Source organism: Narcine bancroftii, chromosome 1, assembly GCF_036971445.1.
Source record: "Narcine bancroftii isolate sNarBan1 chromosome 1, sNarBan1.hap1, whole genome shotgun sequence".
NCBI classification, from domain to species: domain Eukaryota; kingdom Metazoa; phylum Chordata; class Chondrichthyes; order Torpediniformes; family Narcinidae; genus Narcine; species Narcine bancroftii.
Window position 1 is genome coordinate 240,849,508 of NC_091469.1, and position 10,438 is coordinate 240,859,945.

At 41.3% G+C, this 10,438-nt stretch overlaps 1 pseudogene; it reads left to right on the forward strand.

The window, feature by feature from the left end:
* Positions 1–520: 520 nt before the first annotated feature.
* Positions 521–1,180, forward strand: LOC138754834 (zinc finger protein 239-like; annotated as a pseudogene).
* Positions 1,181–10,438: the final 9,258 nt, after the last annotated feature.

Sequence of the window (10,438 nt, forward strand, 5' to 3'; positions counted from 1 at the left end):
TAAAAACAGTAACTTGTCATAGTTGATGGGAACTTCCTGTGCATTGATTGGCAGCTGTGTTTCCTCCATTGCAGTTGTGCCATGGGAGATTGATTTGGGAGACACAGGCTCGAGAACAGCTTTAAGGACAATTGCTCAACGCCTTTAATGGTGATGACTGTTGCCCAGAAATCTCTTCAGCCAAGAAAGTGCCTCATCATAGTGTGAAAGAAGGGAGCACACAGGAAGTGACATCATGTGCATGTGAGCTACATCAAATCTGCTGGCGCTTGTCAGGGACCGAAGGCAATTCAAAACCAGGCACAGAGCACAGCACCAGGTCCTGGAACGGAAGCTTTCTGAGGGTTCAGGGCCTCAAATGCCCGGCTACAGGACGCTTCTCCCGAGGTCCCAGGCTCAATGTTGACGTAACTCACTACCCTGCACTCCAAGAGCCTCGATCTGGGTGAGGATGCACTGTGCCCCCGGGGCAGGACTGTATTGATTCATCCCCTGGTCATATCCTTTCAGCCCCACAGAGATGAACCCGCTTCAGTGCTCTGTCTGCGGGAAGAACTTTAAATGGATTAGTTGTTTAATGAAACACCAACGGGTTCACACCGGGGAGTGGCCCTTCACCTGCTCTGAATGCAGCAAGAGCTTTGCACAGTCCTCCATTCTGCTGAGCCACCAGCTGGTCCACTCCGGGGAGAGGCCTTTCACCTGCCTTGAGTGCGGCAAGAGCTTTGCACAGTCCTCCAATCTGCTGACCCACCAGCGGGTCCACACCGGGGAGAGGCCCTTCACCTGCCCTGAGTGCGGCAAGAGCTTTGCACGGGCCTCCGGTCTGCTGACCCACCAGCGGGTCCACACCGGGGAAAGGCCCTTCACCTGCCACAAATGTGGCAAGAGCTTTACACAGTCCTCCGCTCTGCTAAGTCACCAGCGGGTCCACACCGGGGTGAAGCCATTCATTTGTTCTGAGTGCGGGAAGGGGTTCACTCAGTCCTTGAACCTGCTGAAGCACCAGCGAGTCCACGCTGGGTAGAGGCCGTTCACTTGCTCTGAGTGTGGGAAGGGGATCGCCTAGTTGAACAGCCTGGTGATATACCAGAGAGTTCACACAGTGTTTGCAGAGTGTGGAATATTTAAACATCACTCACTCAAACACCAGGAGGGACTGGAGTCTTGTGGTTATTGAGGCCACAAATCAAAGCAGGTCTTGGTCTTGTCAATTTGCAGTTTGTTTTCAGGTTCAAGTTTATTGTCACATGTAGAAAGGTGCAGTGAAGAAGTTTGTTTTGGAACAGTCTAGCAAGACATCCTGTACATAGTCCAGTAAATAAGTCACAGGTCAGGAGTGCAGAGTTACAGGGACAGATCAGTCAATACAATGTAAAAGCAGCATTATTGTACAAGTGTGAGGATCAGTCACGAGTTTGATAACAGGGAAAGAATCAGTCCTTGAATCTGATGGGCGTGAGCTCTCACTTTTAATGTTAATCAATTGAATTTACTGATTAAAGTTTATCTATTGAATGTACCAAGGGAGTGGGGAGGAGTGAAGGGTGTTGGTTTCTGCGGGATTATGCGTGTGTTTGTGACCTTCATCACAACCTGTAAATGGAGGGAATTAGTGTTGTTTTAGACAATGCCTGTTGAGGGTTTTTCTTTGTATTGTCCTTACAATTACATATTTTTTTTGGATTGCTGGAGGAGGTGCATGCAGATGCATAGATTATTTTTGTTGGATTATGAAAAGGTCTGCAGGACAGAGGGAAGGGGAGGCATTAACATTTGGTTTGATGAGTAAAGTAATTAAGTTTGTAAATTTTAATGTTAATGGGTTAAACTACAAATAAGGAGGAGACTGTTAACAAAAAAATTAGGAGTCGATACAGCTTTTTTTTAAACAAGAAACACGTTTAACAGAAAAAAAAAGCATTTGAAATTAAAAACAGATTTGGTGGTGTATGTGATGTCTTCTTCATTTAATTCTAAAGCAGGAAGGGTGGCTATTTTAATTAAAAAAAAATATTCTTCTTATTAAGGTCCAGAATATTATTACAGACCTTATACATTGTCAGATATTTTTGGAAATGTGAACACTTATGAATTCGTAAGCTCCAAATATCAATGATGAGAAATGTTTTCCAGATACTTTTTTAAAATTTAGCAGAGGCACATGAAAATATTTTAATAGGAGGGGATTTTGATTTTTGTTTAGATCCTTTGTTAGATCTACTCGAGTAACAACAGGATGAAAGCTGCTAAAGCTACATTGGGTTTGAGGAGAAATTTGACTTTGATTGATGTACGGAGAAGGATTCATCCTAGAGAGAAATTATTCATTTTATTCTAGTAGGTTTGATCCTTATTCTTCTTTCTGGTTTCGGGACAAGCACAAGCTTTAAGAGGATTATAAACCAAGGATTTTATCTGACCATTTGCTTTGGTTAATAACTATGGAAATGCCCAATAAAGGGAAGTCATTATATAGGTGGAGAATAAATTCTCTGTTGTTGAAAAGGGAAGATTTTTGTGACTTTGTTCAAAATCATATTTGAATATTTTGTCATATAAATTTGAATTTGGTAAATGATAATTTTTTTATATGGGTGTTGTGAATGAGGAAACAGGTTTGACACATGGCTCAATGTTAAAAGGGACACTAAGTAAATACTCCCAACCCTTTTAACCGTGCACATCTTACCAATAGTTTCTCCAGCGTCCTTTCACATTTCTGGCCCTGGAGTGAAGAAGGGTGGTCCCAAGCTAACAAAGAGAGGGAACAAAGAGCACATGGCACCTGTATACAATCCCAGATCATTTGCAGGGGACCAACGGCTTGGTGCCAGGAGGGTTAATCCAATTACAACAGCTAATGGCCTGAGGCCAAGTCCAGGCAGGCTGGAGCGTGCAGGCCATATCAGCCCTTCTAGTCTACACTGATTGAAGTGAACTCCACTAGTGTAGAAGAAAAATGATCTTATATTGAAAGTGTTGCATGTCTGTTTCCTTTGTAAAATGAAAGCCCTTTTCTTTATCTTTTGTAAGTTAAGAATCAAGCCAGTTTCAACTGGTCTGCAAAACGGGGCCCCTGAAATGGGACTTTGGAATGTTCTTTGTGTGCAACGAGAGATGAGAGTTGTTTGCTTGCTCATCTGTATAAAAATGTGCTGTTTGTCTTCTGCAGGCAGAGTCTGCACCTGACACCAGTTAGGATGGTCTCTCCATGATATCATGTAATAAAGCTCTCGAATCGAACTCTGAAGTCTCAGCCTGAGTTATTCTGACTAGAGATTTCCCCAACAGAATCTGGCGGCGAGGATGGGGATCACATTGACGGAATTCCAAAAGGACCAAATTTAAAATTATTGGGTTTCCTAGCTGAAAGGGGTAATGCCGTTCACTCCTTGCTGAAAGGGGGAGTGATTTTAAATTAAAAAGGAAAAATTCCTGCTTTCCTAGCTGAAAGGGGAGTGATTTAAATTTAAAAAGTGGCAATTCCTGGTTTCCTGGCTGAAAGGGGCAAAGCCGTTGGATCACTCCCAGCTGAAAGGGGAGTGACTCATTACTCATTCCTCCAAGTTCACTGGTTGCAGGGAATTCTTCTACTGTGCACAGAATTTAACATTTATAAAGTTCACCAGGCTTTGGTGGTTGAAAGGTAAATGGTTACTGCTCAGGAAGGTTCTTGTCAGTTTTCAAGAGAGATTTGTTGTTCCAGGAAATTCACAACTGAGATACTTCCATCAGCCACTTCAGTGTCTTGCTGACGAAACTTGCCCCCTTCAGGGTTTTCCAGATGATAAACCTCTTTCTTTCAGGTCACCAAGTAACGAGGTGCCTAATTGACAGTGGCAGCACTGAGAGTTTTATTCACCCAAGTGTGGCCCACTCCCTAAAACTCAAAATCCACCCCACAACCTTCTCTACCGCCTTTGCCGCCCAGGACCGAACTATTAATATCCTCAGGCGCTGCTCTGCTGATCTGACTGGGAGTGGGGGGGGGGGAAGACATGCATCATGCCAATACGGACATCTTGGGGAGCAAAGCCCACACTGCCAGTAGGGATGCATTTATTATCATTAATAAATGATAATAAATGACATAAGCAAATATTTGAGAAATCTAACTATATTTTTTTGAGAGATGCATTCACAGGTAAAGCAAACACACCTAAAGGAGGCTGATCCAACAGATCAAAGTGGTGAACATCCACATGTCAAACCTGAGAATTACGTTCTGGTAAAAAAATTGGATCGGAAGAAATTGGGAACTTGCTGGAAAGGACAATTCCAGGTCCTGGTAATAACACTGACTACAATAAAGCTTGAAGGAGAGCCTCACTAGATACACCAAACAGACTTAAGGAAAAAGGCTCAGCTAAGACATTAAGACATAATAGAACTGAAAGAGAGATGCCCACGTACAACATAAGAAGTTTATTGTTATGGCACTTGTCTCCCTGACATTTGAACTGAAGACCGGAGTCGAGACTGAAAAGAGGAATTTTTGGTGACAGAATGTTTCTTACTTATATGGTGATCAGGAATGTTCATTGCACCAATCATAGGTTAGTGAAGCTAATGAATCAGCTGGGTGGTTTGAAGCAGCTAAAGAAAGGTGTATAGAAAGCCAGCCATGCTTATTTGATTAGATAGGCAGTGTGACTAGAGGAAGTTGCCAGGGTTCTCACTTCCCAACACAATCACCTCTGAATTAACACAGCCAGCATATTTCTGAAATAACAGTTACCCCATGTGTTTTGATGGTCCGTGATGGGGATGTGAGGATGATAAAAGTGAATGATGATTTGCCTCATATAGAAGAACACTGCTGGAAACACGATTATGAGATTAAGGAAGGACACTTCTCACACACTTGTTTAAGGAAGGAGTGTTTGTATTTAACTCGAGAAACTCGGGTAGTTTGTGCGGATGCTGTTGGGAAAAACAATGGGAAAAATAAAGTAAGGATAGGAAAAATTACCCTCGAATTTGCTTGGAGAGAAAGAGAGATCCCAGACATTGATATTGTAACAGAATCCAGAGGACCCCAAAACCCAGCATCAATAGATATGAACCACAACACAGGGTGACTTAAACAAAAGTTTTTAATTATATTGGAACAAGAAAACAGAATTAAACTTTAACTTATTTAACCTACATAACTACTTAATTCCCCCCCCCCTCTAATACTAAGCTCAAGCAAGTGTAATGTATATTTAAGATTAGAAAAGTTCTTTGGATCACAGTCCAATCTCACTGGTTGCAGGCAATTCTTGTACTATGCACAGAAGTTAGCATTAACAAAGTTCACCAGTCTTTGGTGCTTAACATGCAAATAGTTAACACTCAGGAGGGTTCTTGCTGGTTTTCTGAGAGAGATTCCTTTTCCAGGACATCTGCAACTGATTCCTCCTTAATCAGTCTTGCAGGAGCAAGACTTGCCCCCTTCAGGGTTCTCCAGGTGATTCTCTTTCTTTCAGGTCACCTTTCACACTGCCAGTCTACTTCTTTGTCCAGACAGCCTTCCAAAGTTTGCCAGCTTTGTCCTTCCAGAATTGATTTCTGTGTCTATCCTTTCTGTTTCACACCCTCCCTCTCTGAGAGCAAAACTCTTCTCCTCTGCCTGCAAAGATCATAATGCTCTCCCAGGCAAGCTGCTATCGATACTTTGTTGCTTCTTGCAAAAAGCATTCTGCAAAAGTTCTGCAAATGTTCTGTGTTTTAAAATGCGTGTGTACAAGCTGATTTTGCAATTCCTCCCAAACCACCTCAAAATACTCTCGCAATGTAACAAATGTACTGAGACCCCACCACATGTTAACCAGTTAAAGAAAGCCTATGTGTTACAGGAAACAGCCTCCCTGCCTTGTTTGCTATTGGGACGTAAGGACCTCTTGTCGTCCCATGTCCAGAAAATGTGAGAGTCAGAAGACGGATCAATGCTGAGAAGTGTCAAACGACCATAACAATCCTGGTACCCGAGGATCTGACATTGGATGGCGAGTCCTCAGCTCCATATCCCTTGGAAGATCAGCTGGCATGGTGGCTGCCAAGAATCACAATCATCTCATCTGTGGCTTAACAGCATTGGGCAATGAGACAGTGACAGGGTTGGAGGCTGTTATTTGGGTATTGGTAGAATCGAGGCTTTTCGCACAACAAATCAGATATGCGGTGGATTATCAGTTTGCTCCCCAAGGTGGGTGTACTTGAGTATAGGGGATAAAGGTTGCAGATTAATCTATAGAGGTGATGCAAGATACCCATAATTAGACAGATTTAGACATGGACTGAGGGGCAGAATTGCTTGCTTGGTTAACCTGAATATTTGGTGGGCCATGAGGGGGTCATATATCTTGCATGCAATTGTGATGTTAGCTCATTAAAAATTAGAAACCAAAAGACAAAAGTAAGAAAAGGAATGTAGTATTAAAGTAAATTATAACAAAATGGAAGCCAGATGTCTGGATTGAGAAGAGGCTCCATGAATGATATGAGCTGGTATCAACAGATGGCTTTGGAATGCAGGCAGTGCAGATAAGAAATACATGACAAGTTCCTTGTTTAGATTCCCTGGGAGATCTGGTTCGATTTAAAAGGGGGGGATGATAAGGGAGAAGAAGAAAAGACAGAAGAAATTGTTACAGAGTTCTGTGTTGCGTATTGACCAATGTGTTGTGTGGTTTTGTATTGAAAAGTGACAGTTTGCCTTAGAGAGCCAAGGTGAAGATGGACTGCTGAGAGAGTGGGAGACAGACTGAGCATGTGCAAAAAATGATCTAAAAATTTCTGGACTTGAACATAAACCAACACTGAAGGTGCTGTGGAGCGGAAGAAGGCCCAAAACCATGAATCATGGTCTGGAGGACAGTTTAGAATTTTGGGATTTCAAAAAGGGATGAACATTCCAAAGGAACATTCAGAAAGGATCTGGACCAAGCCAGTGGTTCATCTCTCTGCAAGCAACACAAGAAAACTTTGAATTTTGTGCTCTCTCTCTCTCTCTCTCTATCTATCTCTCTCAAAGATCTTTTGGCTTCAGTTTACCAAACAAGCTGTTGTTTATGATCTTTTCTTCAGTTGAGATGCAAAACTTCAGTTTTGTGTGTCGTGTGTTTTGTCTTAAGTTTTTCTGTGGGTTGGTTGGAAATATAACTTAGACTTTAATTACATATGTTGTATTTAGCCTGGGGAATTTATTAGTTTTACACAGTTACAGAAATTTTCATAGTAACTAGTGGGCATTGTTATAAAAGGGGAGATTTGAATTTAGTTTGAAGGTGAATTTTTGTTAATAAAGTAATTGTTCATCTTTACCCCTGTGTGATACGCCTTCTTCTTCATGGTTGCTGGTTTGATTTTGTAACATAATTTCAGTATTTTGTCCGGGATCAAACCAATTTGGAAGCTTTAGGGGCGATTTACTTGTGCTTAGTTATCAGTCATCTGAGTTTGACTCAACCTCCAGCTTGAAATTAAAAATAATTGGTGAGTGTATAAATCACCAACAGAAAAATCAGCAACTATGAATATTGACCAGTTCATCACTAAACCTTCAGTGGTTAATTTAAAAAAAGCAGCAACCCAATCTTACCTGGATTTCGCTTATAGGAAGATTGTGTGTTTCGATCGGTGGTATGCCATAATGAAAGTAGAAGATAACTTTGATTTATTGAGGGAAATCATTCTGATTGAGGAGATTAAAAATTGTGTTCCTGACAAATCTAAGTGGACACCAGGGAAAACCTTTCAAAGGAATACTGCTGATAATCCAAGTAGAATAGAAAGAAAATCTAGAAGTGAGGTTAAAGGAAGAGAGGAAAAGAAATGGGTGAAGAAAAATTTTTGCGTGTTATTTGTCACTATTGTAAGAAGCCAGGGCACATAATAGCAAATTATCCTGTACTGAAAAGGAAGTAAGAGAAAGGGGTGGTACCAACTGCCTACGTTCAGAGTGAGAAAGTTAAACCATTCATGACTGAAGGTTTCATTTTGGTTAAAAAAGGATCCAATCAAGTGCCAGTTAAAATCCTGCGGGATACTGGAGCAGCCCAATCGCTTGTATTAAGCAATGTTTTGAATTTTGGTGAGGAGACTGATACTGGACATGTGAATTTAATTAAAGGCATAAAGGCAATGAATAACCATTGTTTGGAGGAGACAAAATGGCTGTTAAAAAGGACTTAGTGTGCTCACAGAAAGGTTATTCCTGGGTTTTGTTTATCTAAGGCAACTGCTTGACCAAGAACTCCTGTTGTTTGCTGAAGAAGGTGGGGTTTTTGGCAAGTGAGAGTCACAAGGGCTTTCTGACAGTTGGCAGTTGGAGAGAGGGAGAGAAAACAAACTCTCTCAGCTTGTGTGTCTGACACTGAAAGGAGCTGAACAATGCAAGCCAGGCAAAGCTGGTTGGAAACAGAAAAGCACTAGAGTGGCAGATGGCTGGAAGTGCTGTCTGTCTGATGTTTCTCTTGGAATAAGTTGAACAGAAAGGAACTCTGTGGTGGCCTGAAAGAAAGAGGTTACCATTTGGAGGACCCTGGTGGGGCAAGTTTCATCAGCGAGACCTTGAGGTGACAAATGGTGGTACCTCAGTTGTGGAAATCCTTTAACGACAAATCTCTCTCTGCAAACCCTACAAGAACCTTCCTGAGCTGTAAACATTTACCATTCAAGCACCAAAGCCTGGTGAACTTTATACACATTAAATTCTGTGCACGGTATAAGAATTGCCTGCGTCCAGAGAACTTGGAAGAAGGAGAAGTGAGATTGAACTGTGAACCAAAGAACTTTTCCTAAATTGACACACATATCATACACGTACACTTAGAATTAGAAGGGGGTTAATATGGGTTAGTTAAGTATAGAGATAAGTTAAAGTTTGATTTAGTTTTCATGTTTAAAGATAATTAAAAACAATTTTTGTGTAAGTAAACACTTGTCGGGGGCGTGGCAAGATGGCGTAGAGTGTAGACGTATAATATCGACCTCTATGGCCAGTACCCGTTTTTTAACCTTTTGTTTTCAAGTTTAAACTTTTAAAATTTTAGTTTAAAGTATCAGGGAACTATTATGGCCACTAATGGTAAAAAGATTAAATCTCAAGTGCAGAAGAAGTTACATTTTCAAAGTGCTGAAGATTTGGGGCCTATACGACTTGATACAGCCCCAGGCTTAGTCTCTTCAGTGTCTAAATCAAAGACTGCTTGTGGGAGCTGAAAAAAATGTCTATTACTCACCAAGTGAAGGATGGCACTGGAATTACTCGTTCTGTGGAAGAACGTGCATGTTTCCAAGAAGTGGATCCCGATTTTGAAAGCCTTTCGATTTCAATGGAGGGAGCACACAGGAAGATGACTCCATTGTTGGAAATGCATCAGGAAGCATTTCAACTTGAAGAAATCACTTACCTTCGTGATTTCATGAAAAAACAAGACGTGGGGGGAGACCAGCGGCGACCCCCTGAGGAAGTCGGGGTGCCGTCACTGGGAGTCCAGACCCGCAGTAAAACTTTTAAAATGCCTTCTGTTGAGTTGCAGCAGGAGCTGCAGTTATGTTGTTCTGCCACTACATCAGAGAGAGCAGGGCTGAGCTTTTCTGATTTACAGTGTATGCAACTAAATGCAGTTATTTAGCCTCTAATGAATGAGATGGTTCAAATGAATGCTAGTATAAGTTCAGAATTGAATACAGTTAAAGCACGTGTGAATGCATCTTATGAAGAAATTTTTAAAAATTCAGACTGCTTTTTCGGACTGTAAACAACAAGTGGCTTCTAACACAGAAAAAGTGTTGAAGGTTGAAAAATCAGACATAGAATTGGGAGAATGCGAGAAGGAGCTAGAGAGGAAAATAGACTACTTGGAGAATCAAAGCAGAAGGAATAATGTGAAAATTGTCGGTTTGCCAGAAGGTATAGAAGGACAAGATCCTCTTCGTTTCTTTAAACACTGGATCCCGCAAGTATTAGGGCAAGAATTTTTTTCTGGGAGATTGGTACTGGAAAGAGCCCATAGAGCTCTAACAAGAACACCCTCAGCTGGTCAACCACAGAGACCGGTAACAATTCAATGTTTGAATTATTTGGACAGAGAAGCAATACTTCGACTAGCAATGCAAAATGCGAGACAACGACAAACTCTGTTATTGATTCAGAATAGCATAGTTTTTTTAATCCTGATTTGAGTCAAAAGGTCATTCAATGTCGACGTCGATTTAATCCAGTTAAAGAAGTTTTGTGGCATAAAGGTTATAAGTCTACTTTTCGCTACCCTACAGTGTTGAAGGTATGGAGACTATCAATTTCGGTTTTTTGAAAATGATCGTGAAGCAATGATTTTTGCTGATTATTGCCAGATATAAGAGGAGAAAGACGTAGTCCACCATTATCTCCTAATGAAAAATCTGGTTGTTCTGGAAATGGAAGAAATGGGAAAAACGGGAATGG